At 54.2% G+C, this 19,338-nt stretch overlaps 1 long non-coding RNA gene across 1 annotated transcript in view; it reads right to left on the reverse strand.

The window, feature by feature from the left end:
* Positions 1–548: 548 nt before the first annotated feature.
* Positions 549–19,338, reverse strand: part of LOC113241091 (uncharacterized) — a 66,766-nt gene continuing 47,976 nt past the window's right edge. The window contains exons 3-9 of the long non-coding RNA XR_008956505.1: positions 12,645–12,863; positions 11,772–11,974; positions 9,953–10,156; positions 6,831–6,925; positions 3,408–4,584; positions 2,031–3,323; positions 549–988 (exon numbers count right to left, since the gene is read on the reverse strand). This is a non-coding gene — a long non-coding RNA (uncharacterized LOC113241091). The remainder of the gene's footprint in view (positions 989–2,030; positions 3,324–3,407; positions 4,585–6,830; positions 6,926–9,952; positions 10,157–11,771; positions 11,975–12,644; positions 12,864–19,338) is intronic.

The following is a 19,338-nucleotide window of genomic DNA, read 5'->3' on the forward strand; positions in this document are numbered from 1 at the left end:
CACTGTTTGGCCCTGGGGAGGGGATGTCACCTCTCTGGGCCTCCGGCTCCTTATCTGAAACCCTCAGGGTGGCCTGTAACAATCTCTAAGGCCACTTCTGCTCTCAGACTGTAATCCTGCAGGAACTACAGCAGGGCGGGAGCATCTGCTTCACACACCACAGAGGGCCATCCAGCGGTTTCCTGTGGCCACTTGGCCGTTATCTTGGAAGGGTGACTTTGGGCAAGTCACTTTCCCTCTGTGGTTCTCACGTCTGTGTAAAAGAGAGACCTTTCAATGGAGTATCCTTAGACCCACAGGACCTTGGCCTTCTCCCACCTCCCTCCCAGACAGTGGCTGAGACAGGAAAGGCTGGGGCCTCTCAGAGAAGCAGGGCTGGCTGCACGCAGGCCATCTGCACCTGGAAACTAGAAGCTTCCACCTTCTTGCTGCTGAGGCTTGGGGGGTACAGACGATGGGAGGACAGCTGAGCCCTACCTAGGGCAAATGCCATGGTCCCACCCAACAACACATCTTCCAGCAAGAGCTTTGCTCAGAGCCCATGGCAATGAATTCTATTGATTGCTCCATTTTTATTGAAGTGCTTCTGCAGCGTGCGGAATTCTCCTGTACTGAAACATCTCTGTGTCTCCAGCACCCCCATCTGCCCTGGTGCAGAAGAGTCAGCGGGGGTGTTGAATAAGAATATGGAGGTCCAGGGGCACCTGGGGGGCTCAGCTGGTTAAGCATCTGCCTTCTGCCTTCGGCTCAGGTCATGATCTCAGGGTCCTGGTATCAAGCCCCGCCTAGGGCTCCCTGTTCAGTGGGGAGCCTGCTTCTCCCTCTCCCAGCTCCTTGCTCCTGCTCTCTCTTGCTCTCTCAAATAAATAAAATCTTAAAAAAAAGAGAATACGGAAGTCCAGGCCCTGTTGCCTTCATAGCGCCGGGGTGGGCCCAGAAATTGCCATTCTCTTCACCAGCTGGCCAGGTGGAATACTGCCACAGAATGCTGTTGAAAGAACAATTTTCCTTAGTGGGTGCCATTTTTCTTCTATCCTTTCTTTTGTTTCTTTTTGTTTTAAATCGTATCTCAGTGCCTTGGCATCCTGGCAAGGAGGATGTAAAAATAGCCTTTTTCGGAGCCAGCCTTTCCCCTCGTCTCCTGTTTAGTCTGGGGCCCGTGCTCTGGGCCTGTCGTGCTGGTGGCGGCACAGGTCCCCGACGCCCTCCAACCCCATCGGATCAGGAGGCCTGCGTCCTGCCCCTCCACTACCCCGGTCACCTGGGACGCTCCAGAACACAGAGGCCAAGTACTCGCGGGAGGGGCTCCGTGCACCCTCCCGGCTGAGTCCCACTCACCTGACCCACCTCGCCGAGCCCACACCGCTCTTGGGGCGGCTCCGACGCCGCCCCCCCGCCCCCCCCCCGCGCCTTGCGGGCGCACCTGCTCCCGGACGCCGGGCTCCAAACCAGCCCTAACAACATCACAAAACAAAGGCGGAAAGGTAAAAAACGTGTCTCGGCCTCAAAGCCTAGAACAGGGTTCACTCACGCAGCACCTGCCGCAGCCCAGTGCGGGCTAGGGCCCCAAACCACCGGGGAGAGGGGGTCCGCGAGGACAGCGTGGGCACGCGCGCCGCGGGAGGGACAGTCCCCACGGGGGGACCCGGGGGTGAGCGGGGCGGGGGTCCGCGGGGCTGCCTTCCCAGGAGCTGCAGCGCCCTGGCCCCAGCCCCTCGGCCTCCTTTGGGAACGGAGCGCCCCTTCCGCCTCCCACCTTTCCAGGAGTCACGGTGGCCCCGGCCCGGGCGCGCGTGGAGCCTGCGTGGTCCTCGGGGAGCGGGGCAGCCAGGCTGTCGCGGCGGCGCGTTCAGAGACGACGCCACAGGCCCTTTCCTCCGGCCGGCGGGCGGCTGGAGCTGGACGCCCAGCAGACCAGGGGCGGGGGGTGCGGGGGGACCGTGGCTGCCCCTTTTCCAGGGAAGAGCAGCAAGGGCTCACTCACTCACCCATTCACACAGCCAGCATTTGAGCATTTCATGAGCACCTACTCTGTTCCAGGCGCTCTCTGAGATTGGCAGGTGCGGACGAGGGGCAGGAAAGCACAGGCTCTGCGCTCAGGGTCTGGCGGCAGCTCTGAGCTCCACCTCCGCCGGCTGCAAGACCCTTAGCCAGCCAGACCCTCATCAGCTGTGGCCAGCTTTGGGTGTCAGGTGGCCTTGCTCCCAAGAGGAAATACGAATGCCCCCTGCAACCTGTGGAGAAGAGCAGCTGTGGGGGGTTTGAGGCATCAGCAGAGTCCTCTAATTCTGCCCACCTGATTCCTCGAGGAACTCAACCTCCAGGACACGACCATCCATAGTTTTTGCTCCCTGCCCCCCACTTTGAACACTAGTCACTCCTAAGGCTCAGGCCAGCACCTCCCTCCTCCCTGCTTCTAAGATGAGAAGGGGGGCCAGGCTGACGGAGTGTTGTCCCTGGGACAGCCCTGCCACTTTGCGCATGAACCTCCCGAGGTCCCTGTCCTCATCAGGAACATGACGGTAATTGTCGTTCTTACCTCCAAAATTCTCAAAAGGCTCATTATTATTCAATGTTCAGTTTATTCTTGTCTTAGACTAGACTAGGTGTGGTTCCAAATGTTTTACCGGTACTATGCGGTGAAATCCTCAGACTGTCTTTACGGGGTAGGTGTTACTATGATTCCTAGTTTGCTAATGAGGGAACAGAAGCCCAGAGAAATTAAGGAATGTGCAGAAAGTCTCACATCTATTAGCGGTACATTTGCAAGTCCAACCTGGATGTTGGACTGCAGAACGCAAACTTTCCAACACCACCCCCCTCCCCCACCAGCCCTCCCCCCTTATTGAGATATACTTGACCTAAAACATTGTATCACTGGTGTACAGCCTGAGAACCCACACTATAACCACTGCCCTGTTCCACCTCCCAGTGTGGAAAAGCCTCTGAGCCCCCTGCTTTTAGAGCTCCTTGGCTTCACCTTCAAAGCTGATGCTGAGTCCTGCCCCAGCGTCTCGTCCCACCTTTGCGTGCTGAGGTGGGGTCCCTGTGCTGGTACCGTTGCTGAAGGACTGCATGGTGACTGCCCCACGGTGGGCCAAGGATCCTGTTCTGAAGCATGGCACTCTCGCTACTTCCAGAGATTTTCCTTCTGGCTCCAGCGCTGTCTTGAGATGTCAAGGGTCCTTCTTGCCTTAAGGTCTCAGAGTCGCTGGGTTTCCATTGGGCCCTCTTCTTACGACGTATATCTGAAGGCCACTCTGTCCCCCATGAGTTGGCTGCATCTCCTGTCTCTAGTCCTGCCAGGCTCCCTTGGCACCCTGCTAAGAATCAGAATCTTTGGTCCTCAGAGCAAAACCCAACCTCCGTGGCATGGTATTCAAGGTCCTGCCACTGCCCCGACTTACCTGTCCAGCCTGTCCTCTTCTGGCCACCTGCTGCCGTCCCACCTGGAAAAGCCAACACTGGGAGTCTTCCCAGGCTGCCTCCCAGCCGGCCCAGCTCCTTTACAGCTGGGCCTACCGCGCCACCAGCTCGAGAGCTCACACTCCGTCTGCCCCGGAGCCTCCTTCAGGCAGTGACTTGTACGCGAGCATCTTGACGTTCCTGTGGGAAACTGTGGAAAGCTGACAGCAGCAACTATCTGCCGGGTGAGGGGATCCAAAGCAAAGATGCAAAGGGATTTTCCAACAATCCCTGAAAAAATCAACATGAGAATCCGGACTGGAACCCAGTCCCGTGGGGTCCTGGGTAGAGCTGTTTAGGGAGCCAGAGGGCCTCCCTCCCCGTGTCCACACCAGTGCACTGAGAAGGAGCGCACAGTGGGCTGACCAAGGGTCCCCAAATGCCAAATGGCTGTGCTCCCAACGGGCAAGCATCTCCTACCCAAGAAAACCTACCTTCTCCCTGCCTCCCCAGGATCCTATATCCAGATAGAGAGAGGGAATGCATAAAAATGAAAAAACAAAAGGAAACATGTCCCCCAAATCCCCAGACACCCTTTATTAGAGTTATCTGAAGGATTAAGTAACTGGGGGAGGCCACACAATTTTAACCCCAGGCTCATGTGTTCAAACACACACCTGGTCTTGAGGGGACAAACCCGAGCACGAGAAGAGCAGAGGGCAAGCAAATGGAAACTTGGCAGGAGCACGCAGGCTGCTATTCGTGGCGGCAGCCAGACAAGGAAAACTGAGAGGGTGTGAGCGGACATGGCTGGAAGGAGAAGCCTTTTCCAAGAAATTACAGAGGGATCTCCTTCCAAGGGGCTGCGGGCCTCTGCAGACATGATCTCATTGCCCCCTCCCCCCACGGCCTCCCGGGGTACCTGGGGGTCTCTGCCCAGTCCCAAGTCCAAAGAAAACTCAAACCACCCACTTCCCTAAAGAGACCTGGATCCGATGTTTGCTCACTGACTGTGGAGGGACCACAACGTCCCCCCGACTGCTGATATAGCAGAAGTCTTCTCAAGCTTCACGAGTCCTTAAAAACACTGGAAATCTCTCAGGACAAAAAACGACCAGGGAAAAAAGCAGTTGTTTAAAGAAGAGAATCGTCTCATTCTGGGCCAAGGGGGTTGACCGTCTGGAGGAGAGAGAACGGGACCCAGCATATTAGGTGGGGTTCTCAGCAGAAACAGAACCAATAGGACATACAGAGACATACAGGAAGGTTAGGAAGGATTGGCTCCTGCCATTATGGGAGCTGAGGGATCCCGCCATCTACCGTCTGCAAGCCGAGGCCCAGGAGAGCCGGTCAGGTACAGTTCCAGCTCAAACCCAAAGGCCAGAGAACTAGGGGAACCAACGTATGAGGGCAGGACAAGGTGGGTGTCTCAGCTCAGAGAGCAAATTCTCCCTCCCTCCCTTTTGTTCTACTGGGGCCCTCCCACCCCCACATCGGGGAGGGCTTCTCCTACACTGAGAGTACCCATTCAAAGCTAATCTCTTATAGCACCGCCCCCACAGACACACCAAAAAAATAACTTTTCCCCAGCTCCCTGGGTGTCCCTTAGTCCAGTTGAGTCGACACACAAAATCAACCATCACCAACAGCGTGGAGGGGATGCCAGGTTCTGGTGCTGTGGGTAAAGAGCATTTTGGGGGTCCACTAAGCAATGTTTTGGGTCCTCCCCTCTGCCGTGAGCACTTTGCTGGGGTGCTAGATGCTGGAGGATACCCAGGTGAGCCAGAGCCAGGCCTTCTGGGCAAGGGGAGTAGACCCGGCTCGTGGTGAGCCCTAAATGAGTGTCACAGACCGTGCTCAGAAGAGACGTTTGGTGGCGGTGGGCGCTCCAGCAAGGCTGGGTGGGGCCAGGTATGGGGTGCCAATTATGGGCCAGCTCTGTGAAAGTGATCTCTATACACCTTCTCGTTCAGTCTGCATGATCATAGCTGAAGAGTGGGGGAGCTTGGACGCACACCCCTTCACAGCCCTTAGCACAGGGCCAGGTGATGTAGGAAAATGTTGGGGGTTGGGAGCGAACAGTCAAGAAAGAATTCTTGAGATGCCTTCGGTGCAAAAAGGTGGCTTTATTAAAGCACGGGGACAGGACCTGTGGGCAGAAGGAGCTGCACTGGGGTCATGAGGAGTGGCCCAGTATATACTTTCAAGTTAGGCGGGGGTTAGGGATATCGTAAGTCTGCAAGGAATTTGGAAGCGCGGTTTCCAGGACCTGGAGGGGTTAGCTGTTGTTAGGAAAGGGTCGTTTACTACTGTCTAGTAAAACCTGAGTCATGAGAACTTTCGGATGTATATCAGTGGGTCATATGCTTGGAGGATGATTCCAACATATATCTTGGGGTTTAGAGATAAAGGAAGTTTCCAAAGGAATTTTTACATGTTAACGAAGTCTTGCAGGATCCTGGAGGTCAGGATAATGTTAAGCTAAGATTGCTTTTTGCGCTTAGCAAAGAATTAACATCAGGGCAGCTGAGTTCCTGGAGGAAGGTCACTCTGCCTGTCCCAAGGACTTGTCAGTGGGTTGTAGGTTGTAAGGGAATTTAATTTTTTTTCTTTTGCCTTTGTTCTCCACAACACCTGGCAGGCAGCGAGCAGTAGGGCGGGATACCCACATTTGGGACAGGTGGGGGAAAGGGGTCTTTTCTAGTGGGGCAGTGGCTCGGTCCCCTAGCTGGTAACCTATAGAAACTCAAGGAGCCTTCTTAGCAGCTGGCCAGGGCATGCAGCTAAAATGCAGGTGGGGATGGTGTGTACCCTACAGAGAGAAAGACCCGCGGCTCTCAGCCTTCTTTCCAACTCCCGGGGTTTAGTTTGGCGCTGGGCAGCGGACCCTCCTAGGGATAGAGGAACCTCCTGGAACATGACAGGGAGGAGGCATTTGAAAACCACAGGGTTAGTGATGAGATAGTGCAAAACAAACCTGACCAAAATATTGAGTTTAGGGTGGGTCGGGCATGGTGGATTTCAGGACTATTCCATGACCGCCAAGGGCAGTGTGCAGAACGGAACACACCCAGATTCCTAGTTCCTGGCAGACGTCGATTTCCTGAGAATCATTGCACAAAGTGATCCCACAGCTTTAGCTAAATGGCCTTCCTAAGACCCGCCTCCCTCCCCCCATAACCACAAGGAGCAGCTTGGAGGTTGGTGGATTGGCACACGATAGACAAGGCTTCCTAAACACCAGGAGAGATTTCCATTTGCCTCCCCAGCCCCACTCCAGCTCTCTGGGCTTGTGAGCCCCAGTACGTCATAGCCCCAGCACAGACCTTCCCCAGCATCCCCGGGGGTGCCACCAAGCTCTCCGATTGGCTGGAGCTGCACGTCCATTACCTCTGGCTACAAAGCCTCCCAGAGCCTGTGCTCACCTGGTGTTCTAACGACAGCGAAAATGCGTGGCCATACTCTCCTGGACTGGTGCTTTCGACTCATCCTTGGCAACACGCCTCTTGTCTCCTTCTGCCTGCAGAGCGGTAACAGAAGAGGAGTAGAGAGCTGCAGGTGTCAGGCTGAGTCTCAGGCAGGGCCCAGGCCTGAAGAAGCACGTTCCCATGCTTGGCTTACCAGGTCCGTTAGTCACCTGTTCACATGCTTGGGCTTTGGGCCCTTAGGACCTTAACTGGGTAAAAGGTCAACGGTCACCCTCTGTTGCTTCCAAGTTGCCCCCACTCCCCCTTCCTATCAAACAGAACAAAACACACAAGCAAACAAAAACCCTTCCAACTGTCCAGAGCTTGCCTGCTTAGGGAAATTCTGTCCTGAGGACTGGAGAAGCCACCAGATTCAAGGGGATTGTGAAATAGGCCTTCTCTCTGCTTCCTGATTAGAAATGTCATGGTTTGGCTTGTGGACTTTAATAAGGAGTAGACAAAAATGCCAGGACTGAGATAGCCTGGGTTCAGAAACTTCTCAAAGTGTCCCCTCATTCCTTCTATGTTTCTATGTGAAGGCGGCAGATCTCTCCAGGCTAACCCTGGTTCAGTCACCATCTGAGGCTTACAACCACACAGAGGCCACCTGAGACTTCTGGTCCTATGCTTCCTAGAGTCGCTTCTGGGTGACCAGTGGTGTGAAGTCAGGAAAAGGAGCCACAAACCTAATTTTAATACAGCACAGCTGTTTGGGAATGCTGACGCCTCATACACAGCCTGGCCTGGTTTCCGGGTAAGACCCAAAGCACAGAAGACTTTCCTCTTGGAACTGTTCACTTGCAAGAAGTGGTCAAGGAATCAGCTTTCCTTTTCCCCTTGCCCGACCCCCGACACGACCCTACACAGTTCTTACTCCTGACTGGCCTCAGTTGATCCCCTCGGGGCAGGGATGCTGCCTTAGCCATCTTTGTATCCTCAGGGCCTGGCACACAATGTTGCACAGAGAAGGTTCCAGATATGCTGAGTGAGTGATGGGGAGGGACAGAGAAGTTACCTGCCAGAGGAGTGGGGCCAGGAGGATGGGGAAGGGGAAGGTGAAGACTTCTGGTGTTACCTGGCAACCTCACTGTTTCACCTTCCCCTGTCTTTCCCAGGTTTTCACTTAAGGCGCTAAAGAGAGAGGGGATTACCCAGAGAGGAGTAGCTTTCTCTTCTCAGTGGCCAAGGGTCAGAGAGGCCAAGGGCTGAGGGTGGGGGTGGGGCTGCCAGCCCATCGTGAGCCTCACACTGGAACCTCACTCACTACGGGGACCCAGGCTCCAGACAGCTCCCGCCAGGCCTGTGCACTCTTGCCGGCCACTGTGGGGCGGGGCGTCATTCATTCTTCGTGCTACAGATGTCACTTTCCAGGAAATGGGACAGTACGCAGAGATACGCACGCCGTGCCTACACCCACGCACAGACCGGGCCCGCCAACAAGGGAGTGGACACCCCAAGCCAGGCCCGTCCACGGTTCCTGGAGCTCTGTGGTCCGGGGGTGTCTGGGGGACAAGACAGGTGGCGAGGTTTTCTGAGATGCTTCTTCTCTGTGTGGTGCTGAAGTGACCAGGTTAAAGACTCTGGTCCCTTGGGGGCCCCTGCACTGGTGAGCACACAAGGAGAACATGGAAGTCTGCAAACATTTCCATTTGGGGCACGCGGTGGAGACTGAACCCAGCCTGACGGCTCAGAGCCTTGAGCAGATGTGTTCTTTCATGCTCATTTCTGATAACACGCAAGCGTTTCGGTGAGAACCCAAAGTCCTCATTCAGGTAACTGATGGCCCCTCTGCTGTTAGACCCCTCGCTCTGCACTGGCCGGGGTCACGGGCACAGGGGGTCTGTGCAGAGAGATGAGGAGACAGAACTCAGGCTCTCAATGCAAAGTGGGGGGACATCCTGCTGTCAGGAGTCTGTCCAGAATGGTGAGAGGCTTGGACCCAAGATTCACTGTCATTCGGACAGTCACCAGAGGGATGGATAACGGCCCTGCTGCTTCCAAGACAGCTGCAGAGGACATCCGGGCACAGGAAAAGTTGGACTGGGTTTCTTCTCCTGGGCCTTGATTTTGTCCTCTTTAGACGTGCCAACGTTGCTACGGTCCCTTCTCTAACCTGTCCACAGGTAAATTACCAAATTGAGAAGCTTTCCAGAAGAAAAATGGGACCTAGACATGACTCAGTGTCCTACTCTGCTGGCCCCATCCATGCGAAATATCAACCCCATGAGAACCTTCTAGCACTCTCTTGCGCATTCCTGAGCAGCTGCCTGAGTCCTGGCCCTTGCCTGATGGTTGCTGACCACGTGCCAGGCACTGTCCCAAGCCTGCCCATCCCCCCACAACTCTGAGGACCCTGAGAGACTTATGATGGCTGTGACTGTTGAACTTGTGTTTGCACGTGCTCAGTAAGTGTGTGAATTGTGTGTTGACGGTGGGGAGGCGAGCCACACGCCCCATCTGCGTCTGCACACACTGTCCTGACAGTGCCCTGCTGACCATCTGCTCAGCAGTGAGCCCTGAAGTTGTGGGGGGGAGCCCCAAGTGAGCAGGCATTGCAAGGTAGACCGGGGTCACTCACCCATCACCGCCAGGAGAGAGGGGCCCCTTCCCCAGTCCTGCACCCAGCTCCTGAGGCAGAAGACCCTGGGCTTGAAGACTCACGGTCATTTCCCACTGGACCCCAATCTCTCCTCTGGGCTCTCACGCTTGACTAAGAGAAGGACTTGGTGATCCTATGTCCTTGGTCTGTCCAGACTCGGCAACCCCGGAGGTGGTGGGCGGAATCATTTACTGTGCAGATCAGGCCCTTCCCAGAGTGAACGGGGGTCCACAGAGATGACGCTGGGCACGGAGGGACCCCAGACCCTCGTGCAGGGACAGGAGATCTGCACTGATCTTTCTGGGCCTCAGCTTCCTCTGCGGTCAGAAGGCGTTATTCTGACGTGACACGTTCTTGCCTCTAGTTACTCAACACACTGCAGCTACTCTACAGTAAGTCTGTCTCATTTCTAGGGAGGGTGCGTGTGCTTCCTGTATTCTAGAATAGTTCCTAGAAGGGAGGACCTTCTAGCTGAGGTTACCTTTTAGGGAGCCGCGCCGCGTGGCCAGTATGTCAGCATGGACTCCAGGCGCCCCTGAGACCCATCGGGGTTTTAACGGCGAAATATGAGAAGCTGCTTCCCCATCTCCATCTTCGCTTCTTTCAGCAGAAGAGTGATTTCTCACGCTCTCAGTCCCATAAATCTCCTGCATAACCACTGGAGCTCCCACGCCGCCCTGCCAAACTAAACAACGCTCAAATTAGACAAAACTGTAAATGATCTAAGACCAAGAGAGACCCTTCTTGGTTCCACCCTTGCAGGCATCAAGGTTCATGTAACCAAATCCCTAAACCCATCTTCCCATCTTCCAGTGTGCACCCCCCCTGCCCGTTTTGCCCTTTGGGAAAGGCGTCACCATGCGCTTTGAAGCTTGGAGTCACTGCTGGCCCCTTGGTCCCTCTAACACCATCAGGCCATTGCTCCTGGTGGGTGTCTCTTACCCTCCCTGCTTCCTCTCCCTTTGGCCCCATCCCTGCCAGCTGCTGCTGGTCTGTGGAACTCTGCCAGACCATCCCCCCAGAATACTTCATCCATCATGCCGTCCCTTCTGCTCAGGAATCTACCGTCTCCGGGTGTGGGACAAGTCGGGATGTTGGATGGGACTTTAGGGGGGGCTCCAGGCTGTCTGGATAGGGGGACTCGGGATGGCAGTCTGGCCGGAAGGGAGGGATGAGGATTCGTCTTGGAGCCAACTTCTAGAGCAAGCACATTGGGTTTACTTCTTCATGATAACAGAGGCTTACGAATAGCAAAGGTTTCTAAAGATGGTTTTAGCAGAGTGCTTCATGGTTCAATAACAGAAGAGGCACTTCCAAGTGGTGTCAACACCAGGGCACTTGGCCACGCAACAGAAACACCCAGACGTGGGGTGAGCTTCCCTCTGGAAGTTCTCGGTCTCATCAGGTCTGCGAGTGGATTTACCCATTATTCTCTGAGCCCTGTCTCTTCTAAGGAGCAGTTTGTCCTCAAGCTGGTTTCCCCCATGGTGGTGGCACGTGCTTCCTTGTTCACCTCTCAGAGGAGGGAGAGGACCTCTTCTCCTGAAGGGAGGACATAGCCCTGCGTTTCACTCTGAACACACATCCCTCCCTGAGCCATCTATGACAAGAGAGAGCACCCGAGCTTGGGGCTGTGTCTGTCTTATGCAAACAGCGGATGTGGGCAGCTGGTCCGTTGTCCACGATGGCCTAAGATTGAGAAAACTGCATTGAAGATTAACAGGGTCAGGGGGTGGCTTGCGTGGGGGCAGTTGATGGGGATTACGTGTGAGCATGGGAATGTCAAGCCCCACTCCTGTCTGGGCCCCAAATGCTGGGCTTCTGGCCATGAAAGTACTGGTTCTAGCCAGAGGGGTGGCGTTTGAGAAATAGCAGGCAGGGGGGCCTTCTCCGAAAGAACCAATTACTCTTTGGAAAGGGGGAATGGTTGTTCTGGAAGGATCTCCTCTTGGAGGTTGGCTTGAGGACAAGCAAGGTCCCCAGAGCACATCACGTCTATGGGGAGAAAAGGAGAGGGATACAGGACGTGGGGCCTCTTCTGCACACCTGTCCTGGGACAGCCTGCCTGGTGACGTCTGCCCTGCAGGACTGGAATCATTGACCTCCACCCTGCACACACCTCTCCCTCTTTCTCGGCACTATGGCAGTTTAAAATTAGCCTTTTGCCTAACACTCAAGACCTGGTTCAGTGTGGCCGCAGAGTTGGTGAAAACCTCCTTTGTGCCTCAGTTTCCCCAGGCAAGAAGCAGAGACAGGTCCGCAGGAAGCCAGGAGGGAGGCTTCTCTTTACCAGCCCTCACCTTGAGGACCAAACTGATAACATGATTTCCTCAGAACTGGGTTATCAGTGCTTTCTGTTTCTCTTCTGGCAGAAAGTCCGGAAGGCCCCTGCCCACCCAGTTCGTGCTGACATGTGACCTCTCCATTCTTCGCTTCCTGTAGGCAGGAAACCACAGGCGGCACGATGCTTTACTCCACGTCCAGACGCACACCATTTCCTCTGCTGGAAAACACATTAATCCGTGTGGTGAGGGAAAGGAGCCTGGGCTCTGAGGGATGCCGTGTTCCATGTGGCTCACTGGTGGCTGCTTTAAGGGCTCCCACACACACTCGCGGCCACTGCCCTGCGGGTCACACAGTGGCTCCTGGGAGGCACTGGGTTTGGTGGACCTCAAGTCTCATAGCAGTTAGACCCCCTGGTGGGACCTGGCTGAACCCGGGGTCGGGGGCCCCGTGGGGACTGGCTCTTGGACACCAGAGGACGCCGTTGTGGAGAGTGGACAAAAGCCAGAACAGGATAACCCAGGAAGAATTGAATCAGACACTGGCGACCCAGGAGGGACCCTCGAGGTCATCGGAGTCCCTCCTTTGAGCTGATGCAGAAGGATATTGAGACTTGGGGAGGGGGGACAGGATTTACCCCCAAAATGAAGCATTAGGAAGTGAAGGATTTAAAATTTGAACCTGGATCTATTGCCTCTTGATCTCCATCCCTGGGCTCGTTACAAATAGATCACGTACATGGACACAGGCAATGTTTTAAAGAATTTATCGCTCGGATATTGGGCACTCCTGACTCTTTGGGGACCTACAGGCAGAAGTAAACGCAGCCCGGGGAATCCTACCACGTCACCGTTCCTGGCCTTCCCCCTCACAATAGGACGGATGCTCACCTGTCCGTGAGGCCTGACGCAGGCAGCGGGCTGGGGTCGCCCTGGCCTTCAGGGAGCTCACGGGGGCTCCCCAGTCTGCGTCTCGGGGGGAGTCTTGCCCTCAGATGCTTTGAGAAAGCGTGACAGGTGTGAGAGAGGTGGCCGAACGAAGACTTCAACGTGAGTCCATGAGGTATTTCTGGAGGCATCCTGGAGTCCTCGGCACACACCTTGGTGACACTGTAGGCTCAGAAGGGGACGACAAAGAGCAAGAGGGTCTTTATAGGGTCTCCCCAACAAGCTCTGCTCTCATTCATTGGCACAATTTTTGTTTTTTGAGAGCAGAAACTTTATCTTTCCATTTTCCTTGCTACCTATGCATTATGTAACTCCGTGGGCTTGTTTTCAAGCCGGATGATATTTTCAGGTGGAGATAGATATTACGTCCTAGGTTTTACGAGGAATGGGACTCTGCTTGGCTGATGCTTGTTCTGGGAATTAATGTGGTATGTTCACCCGTGTTCTCGGCATCAAGCTGCCTGAGGAATGTTGCTTGGACTCCGCACGGATTCTGGCGGGGCCCCCTCAGGCCTCAGTTGACACCTCACCTTCCAGATCTTCCTCAGAAGAATCTCATGAATGGAGATCCTTGAAGACAAGGATCTGAGCCTCATTCTGAGACCGGCAGGGAGGGTCTCGGCCAGGAGCACATACCAAGGTCTGGGCCCCCCAATGCAGGGCTTGGACCACAACCCTGAGATCAGGAGCAGGACGCTTAACTGATGAAGCCACCCAGGCGTCCCCAAAAAGGAGATTTTTACCCTTCACCCTACTTGACAAAGAAATAAGGAATGGAAAACGAGGTCAGGTCGGTCAGAAGACTCTTCCCTTTGGAAGCTTGAGTGCCCACCATGCGGACAGGTGACAGGCGAGGGCCAGTCCTGCTGTGACTTGCTGCGCGTACCTGGGCGAATGTCCTCCTGGGGCCACGCCAGTGCCCCCTCCTGCTGGAAACCCCCCCCCCCCCCCCCCCGCACACGCAGACGCTCCAGGGATGCCTTCGGGCTTCAGCAATCCCACAGACGGCTGGGACCTGCCTACCAGAGCCTCGTCACCTGTTTTCACTTGTGCAACCCCATGGCAGGGTCCCACCATTGCCCAATCCCCTGGTCCTCTCCCCTAACAAGAGCAGAGCAGATTCACCGCCTTCTGAACACTCTCAGTAATGAAAATGACAATTCACGACCCAGTCTGAGGCTCTGTCCCTCTCCTTTGTACGTCCTTCAAGGCTAGAGTTCCCTGTATTAGTTTGCTAGGTGCTGTAACAAAATCCCACACATTGGGGGGGCTCCAACGACAGAAGTGATGGCCTCAGAGTCCTGGGGCCGGAAGTCCGAGAGCCAGGTGTGGGCAGGGCAGGCTCCTCCCGAGGCTCACGCCCCTCCCCTGCCTCCGGTGGCTCAGTGGTCGTCCTGGCGTTCCGTAGCTTGTAGAGGCATCACCCCGATCTCAGCCTTCGTCATCATGGTGTTCTCCCTGCGTGCGCATCTGTGTCCAAATTCCCCCTTTTACAAGGATATTGGCTCGTTGGGTTAGGACCACCCGACTCCAGTGTGACCTCATCTTAACGGATCACACCTGCCGAGATGCTATTTTTAAGGGAGGTCACATTCTGAGGTACTAGCAGCTAGGCCTTTGACATACGAACTTTGGAGAGACACAGCTCAACCATGACAGTGCCCTAGCGTTCCAGGATAGGGGGGGAAGGTTATGAAACGGTTGGAGTGAGGCACCTGGGTGGCTCAGGCGGTGAAGCGTCTGCCTTTGGCTCAGGTCATGATCCCAGGGTCCTGGGATCAAGCCCCGCACCGTGCTCCTTGCTCAGCAGGGAGCCTGCTTCTCCCTCTTCTCCCTGTGTTCTCTCTCGCTATCTCTGTCTTTCTCTCTCAAATAAATAAATAAAATCTTAAAAAAGAAAAAAAGGAAATGGTTCTAGTGGAAGCCAGACAAAGCTAGGCGCCGTGTTGGAAGTCAGGGGAGCAGGGATGGTTGGGAGGAGGGAGGGTAGAGACCCAGAGGGAAGCTGCAGGGAGGTTCTGGGGGCCTGGCCACGTGCTACTTCTTGCCTGGTTGTGTGTTGTGGACCGCACACTCTGCCGCCCCGCCCCCCATAAATTCACAGGCTGAAACCCTGCCCCCTCCCTGATAGGGTGATGGCAGGTGGAGGTGGGGCCTCCCAAAGGGTCTTCATGCCCTTATAAGGGTCCTGAGAAGGCTGGCCTCCTCTGTCTGCTCTCAGCCACGTGAGGACACATGTGAAGGTGGCAGCTGCCACCACAAGGAGGGCCCCACATGCCGGCACCTGACCCAGGCTCTCCAGCCCCCTGAACTGCAAGAGATACGTGTCTGCTGTTCAAGCCACTCGGTGTGTGGGTCTGTTATAGCTGCAGACAGACGAAGACAGTGCCCACATGGCAGCTCGCTTCACGATATTGATTCATGAAAATCATGGAACATTTATGTTGTATGCACGTTTCTCAACGTGTGTTACACTGCACAATTTTTAAAAAGGTTTTATTTATTTGAGACACAGAGAGAGCACAAGCAGGGGGAGGGGCATAGGGAGAAGCAGACTCCCCACTGAGCAGGGAGCCTCGATTCCGGGACCCTGACATCATGACCTGAGCTGAAGGCAGATGTTTACTGACAGAGCCACCCAGGCACCCCTAGATTCACATTAAAAAAAAAAAAATCAGTCTGATAGGGCAGTGGAGTCTGGCTTGGAAGTGGCAGAGCTGGGAGCAGATGGAGAAACTCCTCTACTTCCTGCACATGGAGGCAGACCTGACTGAAGGCGGGCAGGGCTGGGTAACCGGTTCTGGCAATGACATGAGAGTAGAAGTTCCGTGTGTGTATTAGTCATGTTCTCCAGAGAAACAGAACCATGGGGATGTATACACACATGGTACAAAATATATTTTAAGGAATTGGCTCCAAGATTGTGCAGTCCAGCAAGTCCAAAATCTGCAGGGTGGGCTAGCAGATTAGAGACCCAGGGAAAAGATGGTGTTGCAATTCTAGTCCAATGACCTTCTGCTCTAGAATTCCCTCCTGCTCAGGGGAACCTCAGTCTTCTGTTCTAGTCAGGCCTTCAACTGATTGGATGAGGCCCATCCAAATTAGGAAGGGCAATCTGCTTTCCACAAGGTCCATTGATTTAAATGTTGATCTCATCCAAAGACACCCTCACGGAAACATCCAGAAGAATGTTTGACCAACTATCTGGGCACCATGGCCCACCCAGCCAGGTTGGCACATACAATTAACCATCCCAATGTGTTACCTCCAGACTAAAGCACTTAATTGTTAGTGCTCAACTCCCCAACCTTCGGCCAAGATGCACCTCCAAGTCTTGATTGAGATGTCAGCCCCATAATACGGAGGAATCTCAGTGCATCTGGGGCTCTCAGTGAGTAGAGTCCTCCCTCAAGCCCATACTGGATTGTATCATGAGCAAGAAACAGACCTTTGTCATTTAAGTCAACGGGACTTTGGGATCGCTTGTTAGTGCGACCAACCTAGCCTGTCCTCACCAGTGATGGAGGACTGAAATATGGCAGTGGCTATGCGTATGGAGAGGAAGACCAGATCTGGAGTAAATTAAGGGCTAAAATCAACCAAAGACAAGGGAACAGGAGGAGTCTACCATGACTCCTGGGGGGTACTTGGGGAAACACATGGGAGTTGCCACCACTTTCAGAGTCTGGGGGCTCAGGGAGGGTTGTGTATGGGCAGAAGATGAGAACTCACATGGGCCGCGACAAGGATGAGGCCATCATGGGCCTCTGGGGGGACGACCAGGGGGCAACCACAGGGGCATTCCCCCCATCCATTCACTGGTGCCTGTGCTTTTGAATTCTAGGTATCAACAATATAAGCAGAACTCTCGAGTAAGTTTGGGTCCTTGAAAAGTGCTCTGTACAAAATAAAACCCAATAAAGGGAGAAAAACACCACGTGTCATCACGGGAAGGGTTTTTAAATGTCAGTGCGTAAGCCCTCTTTCTCTGGGCTCCCCCAAAATGTCTCCCTCTAAGGTCCTATATCCTGACATTGCTTCTGTGTTAACATTGTTCTATTTCACTCCCCTCAAATAGCTACCATATAACGCCTGGTAGAGAAACTTTAGATATAACGTGTAGACCATGTTTTTAAATCGAACAGGCGGAAGCCATGATAACAAGTGGTAGGATGTTTCTTCTACATCAGACTCATTTGAGCTGAAAAGCAGGAGAAGGCGCACGTACCCCACACACGGCTTCTGTGGGTGGATCGCTGGGGGACTGGACTGGTTGGAATATGGTGCTGACGGGTTCAGAAACAAAGATCACAGCTTGGATACTCATTTTGGCCCGTTGGTTTAAATTTGCTCATTAACCACAGACTGTACCCAAACCTCTCAGACGTTTTTGCGCACGCGTGTCTCTGTCCGTTTGCTCTAACGGAGTACCGTAGACGTACTAACAGCAGTCCCGGATCAGGGTGCAAGCACGGGGGTGGGGGGCCCTCCTCTGAGTCATAGGCTGCCACATTCTCACGGCTGAGAGCAGAGAGAGGAAGCCAGCTCTCTCATGACACTCATAAGGACTCTAGTCCCATTTGTGAGGCTGCACCCTGACCTTACCTGCTACTGATCAATCGCCCCCCAGAGGCCTCACCTTCCAGTACCCTTACATTGGGTGCAGGGTTTCAACATATGGACTCTGGGGGGACACAAGCATGCAGTCCCTAACAAATGTGTCTCCTCGGTCTAAGAAGAATGAGATGGGAGTGTGATACCTTTCAAACAAACCTGTCACCATGATTAGTTAATGTAAGCAAGGGCCATTCGTGTAGCTTTGGCACAAAGAATCTTCTTGACATCAGGACACAAGCACAGAGATTTGCTCAAGGCCAGATCAGAGTCGAGGGTTTGGCCTCTGTCTTTTCCACCAAGCTTCAGTGCCTTTTTTGGGAATTCAAGCTCATCACCATTATAATCTATTGCAAATGTTAGCCTGCCAGCCCCCCACATTCCAAGCCGGTGTGGAGGACGAGGACGCTCTTGCTGGGGCCTTTCAGGTTAGCTGCCATTCAGGACTGAGTCGCTCACGACAGCCGCTTTGCAGGGAAAGGTGCTCAGCAAGACATAGAATGTTTTCTCTCTTTGAGTCTTATTTTTTTCAGAACGCTTGAAGACTTTATGTCTAAGCTCCAGTGCTAAGAGCACCTGGACGGGGAACGGACGTCCTACGAGCACCTCATGTGTTAACCCCGAGGTGTCTGACCTGTGTTGCAGGTGACGTGGTAATAGCACAGGAGGAGTAAAGTCCTGATGTACGAACCCCTTTCTTCCCGGGGCAAGAGCTTGTTTGCTTGAGGTTGGATTGGCTGAGTGCAGAGAAGTGAAGACCAAGCCCAGTGGGATCCTTTGGGGGAAAACTGAGACCAGGAAGCCAAAGTAAAGGTCAAATCCACAAAGTGCCGGCCGCCCAGCCGATGTGAGGGAGACACGGCCAAGTGTTCCATGCTGGGCGAAGATGGATGGGGTCTGGAGCGAGTGCCGATTAGGAGCAGAGGAGGGCTTCAGATGGTCCTGTGACAGTTCTGAGGGTCCTAGGTCCAACTGCCTGGGTGGGTGGTGCAAGGTCTGACCAGGGTGAGGACTCTGGGGTCCTCGTCCTGGCAGCTGAGGACCTGGCCCAGGAGGAGCTTCAGCTGCATGGGGCGTGGTTCCGCTCTGCTAGACTTTCTGAGAGCAGGATCTCTGCCCGTACCAGCTCGCTCACCCCACACAGACGCGGCCTGGCATCCCAGCAATAACTGAGAACGAGCTGAATTCCTGAGTCTTCCAGCCGAGGGATAGAAGGCGCGCAGTGCTGACACAGCCTGCTTCTTGTGGGGGGAGAAAACGGGCATGAGAACAATATTTGTGGGGTTCATCTCGCCTAGACAACACGTGCAGTAAAGAGAATCATTTCCAGTGGCCCCAGGGCTCTTGTAAAAAGGGTCTAACCCCAGACTCCTTGCTCTCCCCAAACTCCTTTCCTGGTGCCTCGAGTCTCTCCAGACTTCAGTGGGTCCTTTCTTTCCAGCTTCCTCTCTTCATTTTTTTCTGGTTCTTTTGGGATTTGGGAGTTCATTACGTTCCTCTGTGGCTCACACACCATCTTGGGTATTTATCATTTGGGTCTACAGAGCGCCAAGAGGCTGGGAAATCCTAGCCCAGGTTGTTTTTCTGCATGCCATCACGACTGCTGGCGAGGACGGACAGGTTCCTCCCCCGCCTTCCATGTTCCCTGAACTCTCATTGGCCCCTCACCCCCCACCTTCCCTCTTTCCTCAGGCTACAAGATGATAAGATTTTTTAAAAAATGGAAAGAGAAAACTAAAATTAGGCTTATGTGACCAACGATTCTGCTTTGAGCAATGGAAAAATAAACCATACCCACATTTCTGTTTTTCCCAGGATCTGAAGAACAACCTCGGCTATTTGGGTAGCTGGCTATTCCTGGGTACATTTCAGAAATAACTCATGTTTATTTATTATTGGGTATTTATAACAGTGTTTCAGAGCAGGTTTCCAATAGCCCCACAAAGAAGTGTGGGCTGCAGGGCTGGCTGGGGTGGGGTGTGGGTTGGGAGGGATGCCCCCCCCCCCAGGAACCACAACCCAC

This window comes from Ursus arctos, unplaced genomic scaffold (genome assembly GCF_023065955.2).
Source record: "Ursus arctos isolate Adak ecotype North America unplaced genomic scaffold, UrsArc2.0 scaffold_30, whole genome shotgun sequence".
Taxonomy (NCBI): domain Eukaryota; kingdom Metazoa; phylum Chordata; class Mammalia; order Carnivora; family Ursidae; genus Ursus; species Ursus arctos.